We start from the raw sequence: 19,363 nt of genomic DNA, 5'->3' as shown, positions 1-19,363 counted from the left end.
AATTCCCTGACCAAATAGGACAAGTCTAATGGTTTATTGGATTAAAACCCTAATTGAATTACTTGTAAAGTTAGTATGAACCTAAAATGCCCAGGTATGTCTTCTAAATCTGGAATCTCTTCCAAAGTAAAAAAAAAAAAACTTAAAAAAGCAACAAAATTACTAGATGGAGTAAAACCCTAAGCTTTCATTTGCATATTAAATAAATTTGAAAAGATGCAAGTTCTTGGCAGATTCCAGGTCAAAAGTTTAAATCCTTAGGAACTGCCTTATCAGCTATTCAGCAATTTCCTTCAATCTGATCACAGAGCATCTAAATACACTATCTTTTCTGTCTCTCCACTACCATCTCTTTAGTTCTTCTTGGAGTGGGAGGGGGTTACTAATTTCCCTCTTAAAGGACATACTGTAGTGTACTAGACTGTGAATTACCTTCATTTTGTGTTGACTTATAAAGTGTTAATAATTACAAGTGTAATAGTACGCATATTTATCATCATAATATAATATAGTTCGTATATTTATGATAAATAATACTATAATCATAAATTATTAATAATTCGTTCTAATAATTCGTTATTAATAATTCTTTTTACTTTCTTTCTCAATCTACCTTAAGTAAAACGTGAATTTGGGTTACATAAAACTGGTCATAAAATAAAATCTTATCATACAGCTACTACAAGATAGAGCTTGGCTCACACTACTATCAAGAAAGTTAGAAAGTCCAGCCAAAGAAAAGGGCAATTATTTGCCATAACCAGCCATTACTTTCCTCGACATGACTAAAATTGTGTTTATGAAGTGGTCGAAAAGTAATTATTTTTAAAAAAAAATCTTTTACACACACACACACACACCTTCTAATAAAGATTAGATTGAAATCTCTAATAAAAAGCAGAGGTCATGGCTGGAGCATCGGATGCAAGCTAGTAAACAGTAGAAACAAAAAAAAATTAGAAACACGTTCTAAAAAAAAACAAAAAAACAATCAAATGAGGAAAAGTCGCCATATGGTAACTGTTACATAGGTTAATCTTAATGTTAAAAGTTTATTGCAAAAACAAAATTTATGAAGATTTTAAAAAATAGTCTGAAACCCCTCAAAGAGGATGCCAGAAATAAATGAAAGTACGCGTGAAAGTGTAAAAAAAAAAGAAAGTGAATGTATACGTGAAAGTGTGAAAAGTATAAATATATAAAATCATATCCTACATATCCTAAAAATCTAGGAGGAATTCATATATTTTTTTACAAACATGCTAAAATAAAATATATTTTTAATGAAAATACAAAAAGAATGCATTCTTTGAAATTCAGGAGGGGGGACTCGTGATGGCGTTGCGTAAAGAGAAAAAAAAAACATGCACAATTATGAGTAAATAGACTGGATCCCAATATTTGCCACGGAAAATGAATCTCCATATACGATCCTGACATCCTCCTACGGGAGAATTTCGTTAATAAATTCTTGTTCAGTGGGGGACCGACCATCTCCTCCCAGATAATTAAAGCAGACATTTTCTGGATGGGTCAATTCCGAAAATAGCACTCATGATGAACAAAGTATTAAGAAAATATGAGGCATAATGAAAAAAAAAAATCTTATCCAAGATTCCGATTGTGTGATTTTAAGATGTCTATGATTAGTACATTCAGATTTTCAGAAAACTGAATATGTTTAGCAAAACAATACTAACTATTAAGGACTAGATTTTTTTCATGCTTAGTAGGGATTAAAATTTTTTGAATGTTTATCAGACCATTTATCACATTGGAGACTCAAGTTTTCCCGAGAAAGGAGGTTTTTTTGGGCCAATATTGGCAGATACTCCCTGTCTGTTTACAGGTGCAATAACCTGGAAGTCACATTATCTAGGAGAAACAAATACTAAAAAAAGGATTAAATAATACTGAATTAAAAAAATAGAATACAAAATGAAAACTTATGCTTTTATTGATCTGAGATCGTATAACTCATATTTGCCAAGAAAATAAAATAAAAGCAGTACAAAAAACGATTAGAGCAGATGGCTGGCGCCCTCATATCATGTACAATTCATCAAGTGTAAAAAATTTGGACATAAACAAGTGAGCTGCAGAGTTGGACAGCGGGGTGTTCTCTCTCCTAAAATGTTTAATTCTTCAAATAAAAATTGTTGTTTTGTATTCCAATTTCGAAGTGTGACATTAAGCTTATATTAACAGCTTTCTCTTTATTAGCCGAACTATGGTAAGCTCGACATGTTTGGTCCGATCTTTCACCTTTCCATTTGCAAGTCTTGGATTATCACCAAACATTAATAATCGTGAATATCCCATTTCTAATGGAATTGGTCTCTCGTCGTCTCGTCCTTTAGATTGTAGTTCAGTTTGCATACCACCAGACACTTCTTTTCGATGGCATCAGGTTTCAGTCTCTAAATACTTTTAGTTTCAAATTCAAATTTTTGGTAATCATCGTCGTTCCTCAATGCAAGCATTAACAAAGCTATTCTCGAACTTTTGTGATCATTCGGTATCAATTTGTGATGGGGGGAATACGCTTATAAAAAAATACAACGTAAAAAGGTTAAGACGGGTCATCATTATCACAAATTTTAAATATATTTACCAGAATCATTTCTGAACCGCAGCTTTTTCTTCTTTCCTGTTGTACTTCCCTTTATTCTCTTTTATAAATTGGCAATATATATTTGTCATTATCATTCTAACTATTTTAAGACCATATCTAAAGGAATAATTCAGTTTGTTAGAAGATAAGCATAAAAAACGCTATTTTAAATTTTTCTTAGACTGTAAAGGATATGTTCAACTTTTGCAGGGAGGAAAAAAGGTCTTCATCAGATTCGGAAAAAAAAAATCGTTTCATCTCCCAATTCACCAATGGGTTAGCCTAAATTTTGAAAACTATTTTTTTTTTTTGTGTTTTCGTTAGAAGTTAAGAAAACAACAATATTACCCATATAGATATAAAAAGTACATTTTGTCCCCCCCTGACTTCCACTACATTTTCATGGATTGGCGTCACTTATCCCAACGGCTGTTGATACTATATATTTTTATTTTTGTTATGTGTACAGACAATGGGTCTTTGTGTGTGGGCCTTAGCCCTTGACTCAAATTTATGAGTTCACCCTGAAAATACTAAAATAAAATAGTTAAAATAATAATGATTTTAATCTGGCTTTAATAATTTCAAATTCAAATCAATTGTTCTTCAATGAATTCAACGTGAGTTCTATGAATGAAGTTGATATGTAGATAATTTGGTCTTAAAACTTAAGAAGGTACAAATAACAGTTCAAATATGCTAGAAAAATAATTGTTTTTTTAAGGAGGCCCAGGGTGCAAGACTTGACAGTAATCAATGTTAGGAAGACTGAATAGCTTAGACTGGAAAAAATGAAAGTGATGCTGGATAACGGAAAGATCGATCAAGTAGGTCGCTTTTCTTACCTAGGTAGTAACATTAGTATAGATGGTAGATACAGTGAAGATGTTAAGAATAGAATAGTCAAGCCCCAAAATAATTTTTAAGTCTAAAAACAAAGACCTTCAATTTCAAATAATGCTTAAAAGGTAGCATAGACGCATTATGGAAGGTAGCTGTTTGATATTAGCAGATAAAATCCTTGTATTATTATTATTATTATCCTTGTATTATTATCCAGTAAATCCTTGTATTAGACAGTGGCAAGACTTTTGGATATTTCGATCACACATACAGTGCTCGTCATCAGCAGATCAATTGAAGTATTACAATTAAAACAGCGATACTTATACAGAACAAAATAATTACATAATATTATTATTTAGTGTTTTATAATATATTTTATTATAGTGTTATATAATATTATTTTATTTAGCGCTCTTATTTTTTTTCAACACAATTACACAAGTAACTATCCTTGACTTTTCAGTTTTCGGTTCATTAGATTGATTTGGATTATCAGGTGGTCAGAAGTCAAATGTATTGGAAGAAACGAACTTTACTTTATCTGACCTTAGTAAATTATCTTAAATTGAATTTAAGCCAAGTTCACCCGCATCTCTATTCAAAACCATGTTTTTTAACAAAATTTTCTTAATTTACATTATTTCTCTGAGAATTAATTTAAGCCCCGTCCCTAGAAATCAAAGAGACACCTTTGAACATAATAAAATGGCTCCAATATTGAAAAAGTCTTCTAATATAGCAGATACGAAATCTCCAAGTTTGGAATTCTGCTTTAAAGCCAATGAAATAGAATATTTGTGTTGCAATAATATCATTTTTAAATTCTGGTCAGTAGATCCAACATAGGAGTTTCCACGAGTAGATGGGATCTGATTGACTCCACTTTGCTGCTCCAATGAAGTTCGATCCTTTCCAGAATATAGAAAACTACCCAAAGTATTACAATTCCTTAAAGCTACCTTTAAACTATTACTTTGTAAGATTCTTTTTAGTTTTTCAGTTAACCTTGGAACATATGGTAAAGAACAAAACACATCCTTCACTTTAGTTGTTTCTAAAACTTCTTAGAAATATAACTTTTTTCTTCTTTTTAGAAAAGTCTGGTCAATTAACCAGCTTGGATAATGGTTACTTATCATTTCTCATAGAAATGAAAACTCCTCCTTAATAAATTTCGGAGAGCAAATACTAAAAATTCGCTTTGTTAGAGTTATGATTAAACCAAAATTATTTGGCGAGCATGACCACAGAAAAAAGACAAAAAACTATTATTGTTAGTTGGTTTTCTATAAATTTTAAAATCCAGACTATTTTCTTTCTTTAAAAGAAGAATATCAAGAAAAGGAAGTTCCCCATCTTTTTCTAATTCTACTGTTGTTTGTACGTCAAGAGGACGCAGAGTCGAAAATAATTAAAGTTAAGATTGTAAAAAAATGGACCATCTTTTCTAGAGGACAAAAAAACACAAAACTTATTTCGCCAGCAGCCCAAGCTGAGACAAACGAAACACTATTAAACCAAATATTAAAAGAGAAAAAAGTACGAAAAAGAGCCGTGAAAAAGAAAGATTAATGTTCTATCCTTTTAATTTAACTCGTAATTTCAAAATGCGCTGCAATTTAATTATGATTCACACAGTACACTGGCTATGTTTTTGAACAAACTGACGTCACCGGTGGCGTAAGCTGATACAAATTAAACAATATTAAAACCTAAAATAAAACTATACAATTGTGAGCAAAATATATGACTTTACTAAAATTCCTTTGATTCAAACATACTTTTTTTTTATTTAACTCAGAGAAAAAGTAAAAAAAGAGGAAAAATACAACAGTAAAAAAGATAGAAAAAGTAAAAATAGGGAAAAAGACAAAAGTAAAAAAAAAGTGTAACAGAAAAAAAAAGAAATTAAAAAAGGAAAAAAGAAGTAAGAAGAGAAAAAAAGAGATTACTCTGCTATACTCCTATATTAAAAAGAGTGCTGCAATTAGTTATGGTTTCCAGACCACACTGGCTATACAAAAGTTACTCCAAAACGTCAACTTTTTTTTGTATAAATATATATATATGCTAACGTGAATGTCCCAAATCTGATTAGTGTCAACACTCACCAGTGAATGTCCAAAATTCTTTTTTCTCGGCTTGGATTCAATTAGCTTTGCGGATAAGCTTAAGCTACGATGGTAAAAGTTAAACTTAAGTTAGATTATATTAGTTTAGGTTAGATTGAATTTGGTTATAAATATAAGGAATGGGTTAAAAACCTAGACTAAGTAAACCTAACCTATCATCATCAAACCTTGCATTAAACTGAAAAAGCTAACTGGCAACGCTGACTAAATCCAAGGAGGAAAAAAAAAAGGTATTTGGGATATTCACCGGTGAATGTCAAAAAAAGGTATTTGGGATATTCACCGGTGAATGTCAAAATTCACCTATATCGACTTATATACAGATTAAATAAGAAAAACAAGTTTTTTCAAATGAACGTAAGGAGCAACATTAAAACTTAAAACGAATAGAAATTACTCCGTATATGAAAGGGGCTTTTCCTCCTCAACGCCTCGCTCTTTACGCTAAAGTTTGACTCTTTCTCTTAACTCTATTTTTAAAACAGTAAGAAACTTACTACTGTTTTGATCTTGGCTCTCCGCACATAAATAATTAAAACGAAATTTGCATATTCATTAATTGCAAATAATCGGAAGATTTTGAGAAAAAAGAAGCGAGGGAGGAGGCCTAGTTGCCCTCCTAGTTTTTGATTACTTAAAAAAGCAACTAGAACTTTTAATTTTTTACAAACGTTTTCATTGGTAAAAAATATACGTAACTTACGTAACGAACTTCTATATTCGTATGTTTTATTGCGTATATGAGGGGGTTCAACCCTCGTCGATACCTCGCTCTTTACACTAAAGCTTAGATTTTGTCCCAATTCCTTAAGAATGACCTTTGAATCACAAAGGCCGTAGAATAAATAGTTGAAATTACTAAAAACACTTTAGCGAAAAGAGTGAGGTATAACGAGGAGGTAAATCCCTCCTATGCGTAATAATTTTTGTTCGTTTTGTTTTAATGCTGCTTCTTACCTTCAGTAGAAAAAACTTTTCATATTTATTTTTTCAAATAATGCTAGAAAATCCTGCACTCCCTTCATTGAAATTCTCTTCCCCCATGAAAAGTTTCTTCATGGAAATATCCTCCCACGTAACCCCCCCCCCCCTCAACTCTCCACCCCTAGACCAAAAAATCCTCCTAGAAACGTTTGTACACTTCCCAGTAACCATTACTATATGTAAACACAGGTCAAAGTTTGTAACTTGCAGCCCCTCCCAGGGGGACTGTGGGGGATTAAGTCATCCCCAAAGACAAAGTTAATAGGTTTTTCGACTATGGTGAATAAAGTGGCTATCTCGGAATTTTGATTCGGTAACTTTGGGGAAAAATGAGCGTGGGAGGTTGCGTAGGTGCCCTCCAATTTTTTGGTCACTTAAAAAGTGCACTAGAATTTTTCATTTCCGTTAGAATGAGCCCTCTTGCAACATTCTAGGACCACTCAGTCGATACGATTACCCCTGGGAAAAACAACAAAAAAACAAACAAAAAAACACGCATCCGTGACCTGTCTTCTGGTAAAAAAAATGCGAAATTCCACATTTTTGTAGATAGGAGCTTGAAACTTCTACTATGAGGTTCTCTGATACGCTGAATCTGATGGTATGATTTTCGTTAAGATTGTATGACTTTTAGAGGGTGTTTCCCCCTAGTTTCTAAAATGAGGCACATTTTCTCAGACCCGTAACTTGTGATGGGTATAACTGATCTTGATGAAACTTATATATTAAAATCAGCATTAAAATGCGATTCTTTTGATGTAATTATTGGTATCAAAATTACATTTTTAGAGCTTCGGTTACTATTGAGCCGGGTCGCTCCCGGCTCAATAGTATATATATACATATATGTATATATATATATATATATATATATATATATATATATATATATATATATATATATATATATATATATATATATATATATATATATATTTCAGATATTGCAAATTCTTCCTCCGGCTTCCTAAATGGCACCGAAATAAAAAAAATAATTGCTCAATTTGGTTTAATTGATGTGCCTTCTCGGATTCTCTTGGATGTTAACGTGAATGTCCAAAATATGGTTTATCTTGGCATTTACCGATGAATGTTTGAAATTCCCTTTCTCTGCTTTGATTCAATTAACTTTGAGAGTCAGGTTTTTCAGTCTTATGCAAGCTATGATAGTAAACGTTAAGGTTAGGTTAGATTATGTTAGTTTAGGCAAGCTTAGATTAAATCATGTTCTAAATATCAGAAATGGGTTAAAACATAACATTAGCTAGTCCAACCTAACCTCACCTAAACAAACCTGTCATCATCATACCTTGCACTAAGTCGGGAAGTTGACTGGCAACGCTAACTAAATCCAAGGAGAAAAAATTAATTTTGACGTTCACAATTTTATATATATATATATATATATATATATATATATATATATATATATATATATATATATATATATATATATATATATATATATATATATATATATATATATATATATATATATATATATATATATATATATATATATATATATATATATATATATATATATATATATATATAGATATATATGTATGTATATATATATATATATATATATATATATATATATATATATATATATATATATATATATATATATATATATATATATATTCTCAAGAGGTTCTATGCTCAACCTTTATCCATTTTCATATTAAACCATAAACCTATAAGAAAATTTATGAGTGTTTTGCCAGACTTTGACTGAATATTACAACTCAGACAGTTCTCTTGGGTAAGATAGTGAAAAGGAATGTGAACTTAGTTCTCATTTGGGTTGCAGTTGGTAACTTTGTAAAAGTCATCTATGAGGGCCTTTTGGGAGAAGGTAGAACCTACTGCAGAGGTCAGTGTGACGACTATGAGTGGTGGGAGAGGTAATGTGTGAAAGGGGCTTGGAAAATTTAGGGTAAAAAAACAGTGCTTAAACTGTTTGTAATCTTGGATATATGTTTTGACTAAAATGTATCTTACGTAAAAAAGGACAGCAGGTTCTTAATTTTGGACCTAGTGCAGATAGTTAGGATTGGCTGACTACAATCTTATATCCAAGCCTATTTAAATATGATTATTCTTTTTCACAACACCTGTCAGTGATTGAATCTGTCCATGATTAGGATACTTCAATTTTAAGATCCTCTGTCCAAGATTGGGCAGTAGCCTATTTTCCAAAATTAGGCTCAAGCTATAGATTTGCAATTACAATTAGGCCTCTACTGTTAACTGTGTGTGCGTTTAAAATAGTTACGATTGTATATGGGTAAAATATTCAAACTAATAGAATACTTTTTAAGAAAATTTAGACAGAGTAAGTAGAGAAAAACTAATTTTCCATTTGGTATAATAGATATAACTATTGAGATGGGGATTAGGGAGACCTGCATTTACAGTTTCCTTCCCATTCATTTCTGTCGAAGTCTGAAATAGGTACCCCTCCTGTAATTAGACACTCCCTACTCTGCTCCTAGTTATTACACCTCCAGTAGTTTTATGACAAATAAGAAAGCACATTAACTGTCCTCGATGTTAAATTTAGAATTTAAAAGTTAGGAACTTGATAATTTTCAGAACCTCCCATTTCAAGTAACGCTGTTATGTCACGGAATACGCCAAGCGGAGGAAAAAATGGTCGTCCATCGCGAAAAATCGATCGTATTAACTTTTTTTTTTCAGAGGGACAACTCATCTCCTACTTTACAGAATGTTTCAGGTTGCGGCATCGCGGACATCAAACTTCTAAGAATATATCTCACAGATGAACTGGGGTGGGAGAAACAGACATAGGAGATGATCAAATGGGCAGACCTGGGTATCCTATCTTTAAAACTCTTTGGTTGCCATGGTGACCCAACCCCCCTCCTATTACGTATTTTCTTTACGTTTATTCGGCCGCTAGTAGAATATGCTTGCCCCGTTTGGCATTACGACCTGACTTTAGATAAGAAGGACTGCCTGGAAAGAATCTTATACTAAGCTCTTCTTGTAGTTTCTAAATTCCCCGAAGTCCCTTGTTACTTCCTTTTAAAATAATTTTCCCTTACAACTCTTTAGCCATGCCTTGATGAATTATAGTTTTAAGCTGGATGTCGGTATTTTGGGCAAACCCACGGTTTCGTGAAATCTTCCCTCTGAGCATCCCTTTTCACGCCAACGGCTCCCGCAACAAGAAGTTGAGCTGGAACTTAGCTTTCAGCCGGTAACAGCACGACACATACGTTATGCGAATGATTTCGTCCCCTTGTTCGTCGGTTTTCAATACTACACTCACTCATCAATAATTGTAAAGATACATTTGTTTTTGTCCATTGCCCCTCTTTTTGTTGTTGATTTTAAAGTTTTTTTTTAATTTAAACTTGAGTTTATTTTAATTTTTTCAGGAAGTTATATATCAAAATGTCCAACTTCCTGAAAGATTTGAATCTGTTTGTGTTACTCCAAATTTACATATAAATTTGTATGATGATGGTTATGCCTGTGATTATTATCCAAATGTGATTATAATGCCTTATCTTTTGTCGCAACAAGAAGTGCCACTTATCGGCATGACCATGGGAGGCGCCTGACAGTAAAATCGATTGAGTTTGAGTCTTGTTGGTGTTTCTCCACCTCGAGCCCTGTAATTAGTAGACCAACAACATTCAACCTTCTGAGGGCGGGGAGTGGTTACGTGTCCCGAAGACCATCCCTGCGTGGCTACTCTAAACTATAGGATAATCATACCTGAACTGTTTGGCCGTTGGCATAGTCACTTTTACTTTTGAGCTCATCTGGTCTAATAAATAATAGAAAGGCACATCTGACAATTCTTCCATAGCCATAGTTAACACTCCTTCCAGCCTTTTAACTGTACCCAAAGGTTCTGGATCCGTTTTTATATTGTTCAATTAGTCTCTCAAAAAGCTTTGATCGTGTAAAGGACCCATGTAGAAGGGACCTCCAATCTGAAAAAAAAAACATAAACTAAAAAATAAGATAAGATTTACAAAGAAAATAAATATACATTTTGCCCTGATGGAATAATTTTTAGATTTTTAAATCTAAAAAAAAACACACTGAAAGAGCAATTAAAAACAAACAAAATTTACAAGGTCAAGGAAGACAAAAGAGATAGACGATTAAAAACAATTCAGACACAATTAACACAATTATACCTCGCAGAGTTTTTTTAACGTTACTTCTTGTCGATTACTACGGAGCTTGATTTGTTTTTTAATAAGCATCATAATGAATAAGAAATTCATACGAACAGAAATGACTGCTACTAGTTTTAAGAAATGTTAATGATCATGGGGACTGTTAAATTTGCTATGTGGCAACTGTCAACATTCATATTTCGTAATTTCATCCTTGCATTGAACATATTCAAATTAATATTTTTCATGTCTTTTAGTGCAATTTATCAATTTCTATTACAATAATATTAGTTTCACTAACACAATTGATTACTTCAAAGCGATTTCGACACAATTAACATAAAAAAAAATTTAGAGCTAAAAACAGTTAACTGTTCTGTACTCAACATATCCCAAACATGACTAAATGTCTTGGAATCTTTAAATCTAAAAAAAACACAATCTAAATTCTAAAAACTAAAAACAATTGACAAATATACATTAAATGTGGCAAAGCAAAGTATAACAAACCAGACAATGCTTCAGACAAGAGCAAGAATGAAGAAAAAGGGTCAAAAGCAAAGTGTAACCAAATGCTATCCTTCCATTCTTTTAAGGTGGTAAAGGATGAATGACGCATTCAGGAGGACGGGGGAATAGAGTTCTCGGAATTTTTTTTGTAGATAATCTTGAGAAAATGCTTTAGAAAAGACTCAATTTTTTTTTTTCAATTCACTGGAAAGATGGTAATGCCCGGCTAGCGAATAACGGCTTGACAAAAGATATGCATGTATGGATGAAAGGTATTTAAATTTAATCAAGAGTTTAATAATGAAAAATCGTCCATTTAATTATGAATTTTGAACTCTTTTTTTGAATTTTGAATTGTTAACATGTTTAATTATGAACTAGGATTTCTTTCCCAGAATCAATTCCTTTTCGATAAGAAAATGAAATGCCGTTTGGGCTTCCCGATTAATTATTTACGACATGATTTTGGTAGTCTCAGTTGAAAATAAACATAGCTAATTATACCTTTTTGGGGGATACTTTCATTGGAAAATGCCTGATTCAGTTTTTCCTCCCAAAAATATTTTCAAAAACATTTTTTACCCCGTTCCCATAAATTGTCGTAAATTTAAGCCGTTACACATTCCTTCTATGTACCATTGGTTACTAATTATGGATTCAAGAATTTTAATGAATTGGTTGAAGAGTCATGGACGATTTGCGCGTAAATGAACCGTCCGCTGAACTGAACCCCTTTCAACTCAACCCATTTAGCTGAGCTCTCATTCATTTTAACATCCATTTAACTCAACCCCCTTTTAAATCAACCACATTCAACTCAACTCAATTTAAATAAACCACAATGAAACTCAACACTCATTTAGCTCAACTTCTGTCCAATTCAACCCTCATTTAACCAAACTTCCATGCCCCACGGCTTTCGACAAAACGGGCTGAATTATATTTTCTAGGTACGAGTTATATTATTGATTTAAAGAGGATCGAGCTGAATGGGGTTGATTTGAATAGAAATTGAATCAAATAGAATTGGTTAAAAGGGGGATGGATGGCATGAAGATTGAGTTAAATGAGGTTCAAAACATCTTAAAGTAATCCCTTCATTATGAGACAGAAGGCTATAAGCCAGAACTATGCAAAAAACTTCAATTTCAATCTATCAAAATTATACTTTGTAGACAGCCATTGAATTAGTCTTAAAAAAATTAAACGACCACCATTTTATGGCCACCATTTTGAAAAATAAATAAATTGATGTGTCAACTTTTGCCTGATTTGAATCAAACGTAATTTACAGAGGTGAAAAAGTAATAACAATAATATTTTCTTAGCCACTTCCCTACTTACTTTACTATTTTTCTTGGTATCGCAAGATAAGGTTGATTGTTTTTTTCCTCAAAACGAAACTTGAGTTTCCTCAGCATTTCCTCATATTTTTTGTTTTGGCTGTATCCGGTTCTGGACGCTAGCTAAACGACTATTGTACATGAGAGGGGTTTTACTGAACGGCTTTCAAAATTAGCGTTAACCAAGTCTATCCCTCAGTATTAATTAAACACCATTGAAATGTGTATCTGCATGGAAACTGTAAACTTTTACAATCCCACATTCCTCAACTCCCAAATTTTGGTTTACCATTATTAGAAAATAAGTGCCCCTTCTGACTAAGGGGCACTTCCAGATGGTTTAACGCGGCGGTTGTTTTATAGAAACAAAAAATAAGCAAGAGAAGTGTATGTAAAATCTTACATGATGAGAGCTCCCGCAGTACTTACATGAGGAGCTAACAGGGGGTCCAGTGGTTCGCCCAAACTTGTCATTATTATTTTCAATCGAAAGGGTGTTCAAATACTGAAAGCTTTAAGTTTCACAACCCGTACACAGGAAACCCATTGCAGTCTCACTGTAAGAGAAAATATTTTTCAGCTAAAAACAGAATATTTCTAAAACAACACCGATTAGGGTATAGGACAAAGTGTAATACCCTATACCTTAATTCAGAATGAGTCCTTTATAAAATCTTTAGACTTTGCACCGGAGATATCAGGCTCCAAGTATAAATATTACCAACATGAAAATGTCATTATATTCAATAATGTGATATGCGGCAAAATCCTCAAGGGCTGAATAAAAGTTTGAGGGACCAATTCTATATGAACAATGCAACAAATATTGTTGTAAATAACAACAAAAAAAGGATTGTAAATAACAACAAAAAATAACAACAACAAAAACAACAAAATTGATAAAACAATTTTTTTGTAAAATGAGTCTGACCCCTTTTTCACTGGAAACGAATACTAATACCTGTTACCTCTTATTGTTGTTTTTTTATGTGTTTTTTTTAAGTACCATCTCAAAAATATTTAATTTTGTAAGGTTTAGTTTAAGTGACGTTGACTAGGATTCTATGGTTCAATATTAACAGACTTCAGTTTGGGGATATAAACATAGGGTCTTTGCGTTGGGAATGTGAATTGGAGAATACATTCGGATGTTCAACTTTTGTTCTTTAATGACCTTAATTTGATCATAATTGCTCATTTCCTTCTATACTTACTCACGAGTTTTATTTTGGTATTTTCCTAATTTGGTATTTCGACTCATTAAACATTATTTTGTTTTTATCATTATGCTCATAGCAAGTATATATTTGCATTAAATACAGTCAATACCACAGCATCTTGTGTTGGACCCAACTCATGTCAATTTACGGCCTGGCCAGCACATGGCTATTTCCTGGATATTCTTATGATTTTTCTTCTAGACATAGGGTAATCCCATTTGGTAATGCTCCCATTTAAGTGTACGTTTGTCAAGACATCAAAGGCACCATGTTTTTTTTTCAGACACGGGCACTTCGCTTAGAAGGAGTTGTTGTAGAAACTTCGAAAGGGGTTCATTTGATTGGAAATTGAATCATTTAGGACCCTTTTTAAGAGTAAAAGTGATAGGAGGGCAACCAGACCCCTTCCCACGCTATCATTTCCCGAGACACCTTCAATCGTAATTTTGAGATAGCCATTTTGTTCAACACGGTTGAGAGGGCCAGTAATTTTTTCTTTGGGGATGACAACCTCACAAAGCCAAGGGCAAGGGCTATAAGTTATACTAGCTTCCCATTAATAACACATAAGGTGTATACGGAAGTGATGGTCGACTGGAAATCGAAAGTTCTAGTGCCATTTTTAAGAGTAAAAAATGATCAGAGGGCAACTAGCAACCCCCTACCCTTCCTCTTTTCCCCAAATGCATCCAATAGAAATTTACAGATAGCCATTTTATTCGAAATAGTGCAAAACTCATAATAAAAACGTCTTCGTGGTTGAAGCACACCCCAGAGCTTGGAGACAATGGTTGTAAAATATACCCCAGGGAATGAAACATTTTTATTGAAAGCGTGGTCGTATAAACTTTAGAGTAGGCTCATTTGATTGGAAATTGAAAGTCCTAGTTCCCTTTTGAGGGTCAAAAGTGTCGGAGATCAACCAGCCCCCCCCCCAACCCCCGGAACCCTCTTTTCCCCAAACGCACGAGATCTAAATTGTGAGATAGCCATTTTCTCAAAAATAGTCAGAAGGAAATATTACAATGCCTCCAGGATTGGAAAAAAACAGAACCTAGGGTTGTAAGTTATGCCCCGGGGAACATAAGGTTCTTATGGACTGAATGGTCTTATACAGTTGGGATGGGGCTCATTTGATTGGAAAAATCGCAAGTTCTAGTGTTCTTTTAAAGAGTAAAAAGCGATTAGAAGACAACCAGCCCCCCCCCCAAGTTCATCATTTCCCAGTTGGAATATTTAGTTGGATGTTGAACTAAATCGAAACGAATTATGAACATGTAGATGGTCAAAATGATGAAAAAGCAATATCTAAAGAACCGATTACATTATCAATTTAGACCTTTCAAGGTAAGTCGTGGCAGATTCTGAAGTACCCAGAAGACCCTATGTGTATACTTTTAATACTACTTCTACGGTTACTGTAACTAATTACATTAAGGACATTAAAGTAAACTTTTTAAGGAACGTTTAGGGGGAAAAAAGACTATTACAAAAAAAAAGTTTAAAAAAAGACCATATGCATGCAGGTTTTGAAAAGAGCATATAAGCAATATAATTGATAGCGCTGCTCTATCATAGCTACTAATACCATTGAAGCTTTCAAAGAAGCTAATTCAATTGGAAATTAAAAGTTCTAGTGTCCATCTGAAGAGTCCAAAGTGACTTGAGGGCATGCAGCCCTCCTCCTTAGCCCATAGATTCCAAAACACTTTTTTAATGGTCCAGTAACCGTGTCTCTAGGAATATTGAGAATATCAACCCCCTGCAGTTATGCAATTTACCTATTATGCTTTAAAAATAAATCAAAAGGCACTGTGTGTACACTGGTTGACCATAAAACATCTCAGCAATATCCCAAGAATAACTGAGGGTATTAAGTTGAAACTTTAAGGGCTACTACTATTACCGCTTCTGATCTTACAATTTAACTAAATCAAGAGTGTAAGTGTTTTCAGGTTGTCAAAGAGCATAGATAGAATTTTTGGGAAAAGTATTAAGTTTTATGTTCAAGGTCATCTAAGGTAGTGTAAAACAAAGGTATGTCAAAGATTTTAAGGTATGTCTTTTAAGGTATTGTCAGTAAGGTATTGTCAAAACTAGGCATGTGTCAAGATTTCCGAAAGGCTGTATGTACTTAAAAATTGCTGATAAGGTTTCTCCAACATACAAACAGCAAGCTATGAATTCTTTATTATGAACTATGAATTCCTTAAATTAAATTAAATTAAACAAAACTATTCGTGTCCAGAATAAAAATTGATCAAAAAGTTTCTGCAACATACAAATACCAGCTAAAACTATGGATCCTTATAGACAAAAAAATATTATTTTTTTTCCATGAAAAAGCCTTCAGTTTTTCGAAGAAAGTATAGAACTCCATTAAACCAAAAATGAGTAGAAATAAATCAAATAATCTACCAAGGTAAAACTACCACAAATCACCATCAATGAATAAATGAAACCCAAAACGAGCAGAAATTACAACAAACAGACTAGCCAAGTCAAACTCAAAACAAGCAGAAATTAAAATGAGTAGGGTTGACAACCCCCATGCCTTCTCGAGACCAGAACATGATTTGTACTTTACTGAAAAAAATACATTTTAAAAGTGTTCACTACTTTACCTTTAATACATGAACAATTATTAATATCTCACGGAATACATATCAGCGTATGTATATTACATTGACATTGCACATCCATAAATATTTTTTTTTGGTAAAGTGCAAATTATTTTGCATGTCTAGACATGAGTCTGGTCATAAATTAAGGTCTAGACAACTATTGTTCACAAGAGAAATTTGGTGCTTCGTCATTAAGTTACAGCTAAGCATCCAGTTCTAGACTCTATACTCAAAGTCTAAGGTTTTTGACTACAGCCAATCAGAACGTGTCAAATTCCACTATTTTCATCATCTAGGTTTGTATTTTTAAACTGAAATTAAATTTTTGTTTATTCATTAATTATTTCTTCATTTTAGGCAAATATATAACACCAGACAACTGTGAAGCACGTTAAGGCAATTGTTTGGCTTGTCTCATCCATTATCTTGTGACAGTAAAAACAGGGATTACAATTTTGAAAGTTTTACACATAAGCTCTCCTGATTGGCAAGAAATGACAACTGTCATCCATTTGAAACTAAATTTGCAGTTTTAGCTAAGCACTCAATTCTTCTAGGGAACGGTATTTGCCTAAAATTGATTTCTGACCAGATACGTGTCTACACATGAGTTTCTAGCCAGATATGCGTGTGAACACTGCTTTATTCGTGTCTAAGCTTTAAACTTCAAGTTTGGTTCATACTAGGTCACTTTCGAGCAATTACTCGCGCAATCTTTTTTGTCGATTCCATATGACGCTGGATAAAAGTTGGCATGTATCGTACAGGTTTCCGACCTCTGGAAAAAGAATTTTGAATTTCATTTGAGTTTGCTTATTTACCGTCTGTTCCTAGATTCTGCTCGTCTATAAACGAAGGCAATCCCCCCCCCCCTTCCACTCACGGAAGTTTTTTTTAATGATCAGTGGCTGCAATGGAACTAAATAAACGAATCGAAATTTTGTAAAATATAAAAATAAAATGACCCAAAACTTGGAATAGGTGAGATATAAGGTTTTAAGATAAAAAATAGGTTTTAAGATGAAATATAGGTTTTAAACCAGAAAAACTTCATGAACTTTCGGAAATAGTGTTTAGAATTTAACATAAAATTTTAGAGGAAAAAACACATGGAAAATGCCAATGACTATAAATTTTGGTATTACAATTTTAAAAGTTTTGCCCGCATAAGCTCTTTTGATTGGCAAGAAATGACAACTGTAATCCATTTGAAACTAATTGTAGTTTTAGTCTCATCCATTATCTTATGACAGTAAAAACAGGGATAACAATTTTGAAAGTTTTGCCCGCATAAGCTCTCTTGATTGTCAATAAAGGCGTTTTTTCGCGTCAACCAGCTGGTTTAACCAATGACAGCTTTGGTTTAACCAGCTTGTATGTTTAAGGCAAAAACGGAAAAAAATTACATATGGTTGAGCTCAAACAAAACTGGTTCGCGAAAACACTTTTTTTACTTGTCAGTTTGGGCAAAAAATTTCAAACATAAAACATCCGTATAGTGTTAATGATTTAGCACTGGCTTAATTTCCTCCGGATTTGACATATTTCACATTAGTTTGAGATCAGAGAGAATTGAAAAATGATCTAGCATACTCTCTGGTATATTTGAAGAGATAGGAAGGGTCTGAATTAGTGGAATCCTTGGTTAAATTGTTCAGGTTATATATTGGAAAATGTTGTATTCATACTGTAAAAGCAAAATTATCTATAAAAAAGTCCTAAATGATAAGACTTTAGCTTTGTTGAGCTACCCTAAACAGAGGATAAAACTCTAGTTTGACTTCTTTTTGTTTTGATTTGGAATTCTACTAGCCTACCAGGCTATAGATTTAATTTCCAGTCAAATTCCAGTTTAGCTACTTTTTGCTATCTTTGAATGGGGTTATGTTAGGTGAATGAAACTTTCAGTGATTACTCCATAGCTAAATACATACTCTGAGAAGCTATTGCTAAGCTTATGTGATAACCCTCTTCTGTTTTTAAATCCGGGAATTTTGCATACTGGTCTGGTCTGTAACTATTAAAATTTTGGTAAAACAACATCTTACCTTAATTTTCAGCAAGCAGTTTCTGTTTCTCTGGTTTTAGCTCTGAAAATGCAATTCTTGTTATTTGAGTAGAATTTTAAGCCATATCAGTATTTTGTATTTAAATATAGGGAAATGTATATCCTGAAAGTTTCCAAATCTTGGAAACTTCATAAATTGAAATTGAGCAAAATTATGACACTAAAAACGCTTTTTTCTTGTCATTTAAGTAGAAGATTTATTTTGCAAGGGTTTCACTTTTATAACACAAGCATTTTTAAGGGTGTTGACCAAATATTGAGATTTCCAACTGTCATCATCACTAACCAGCAATTCTACAGGATTTAATCCTTATTTCATTAGACAATGTGATTTAAGATAATTTAAGGCAAACATTTTTAAGAGAGAGAAAGAGTAGAGTTAGATGCTCCAAAATACTTTCCCATGATATAGTTTAGTCTCTAGACCCATCCCTAAAAGTTTCATTTTCCTAACCTAAACCTTTTTCAAGATAATACAAATTTATCTAAACTAGAATTTTACCAAACAGAAGTTTAACCTAATAATTTGTAATAACATATTGTTCAGGCTAGCCTTTGCAATCCCTACAAATTTTGACTCTTCACAATAAAGCACTATTACAGGCTTAGCCTAACAAAAGAAAATAGCAAACTGCTTAATCTTAATAAAAAAAAAATCCAAAGGGCATTATATTTCTTCAATACAAAATATATTAATTTTTGTTTTCAGTAGAATACTAGTTAAGTATAAACCAGCAAATGTTTAAGAATTTTTTGAGGGGGGACAGTTGCCTAAAATTAACAAAATATTTCTGATAAGAACAAAAATATAACAAATTAAGCTAAACTAGGAAAATAGTTTTTTCTCACTGAA

At 32.7% G+C, this 19,363-nt stretch overlaps 1 long non-coding RNA gene across 1 annotated transcript in view; it reads right to left on the bottom strand.

Annotated features, from left to right (window-relative positions):
• LOC136038456 (uncharacterized) overlaps positions 1–19,363 on the bottom strand; it is a 28,620-nt gene that overhangs the window by 494 nt on the left and 8,763 nt on the right. The window contains exons 2-3 of the long non-coding RNA XR_010620212.1: positions 13,002–13,155; positions 10,333–10,553 (exon numbers count right to left, since the gene is read on the bottom strand). This is a non-coding gene — a long non-coding RNA (uncharacterized LOC136038456). The remainder of the gene's footprint in view (positions 1–10,332; positions 10,554–13,001; positions 13,156–19,363) is intronic.

The sequence above is a fragment of the Artemia franciscana genome, chromosome 18 (genome assembly GCF_032884065.1).
Source record: "Artemia franciscana chromosome 18, ASM3288406v1, whole genome shotgun sequence".
In the NCBI taxonomy this organism is placed as follows: Eukaryota; Metazoa; Arthropoda; class Branchiopoda; order Anostraca; family Artemiidae; genus Artemia; species Artemia franciscana.
Note: the sequence above shows the minus strand (reverse complement) of the source record. Positions and strands in the feature narration are given on the sequence as shown.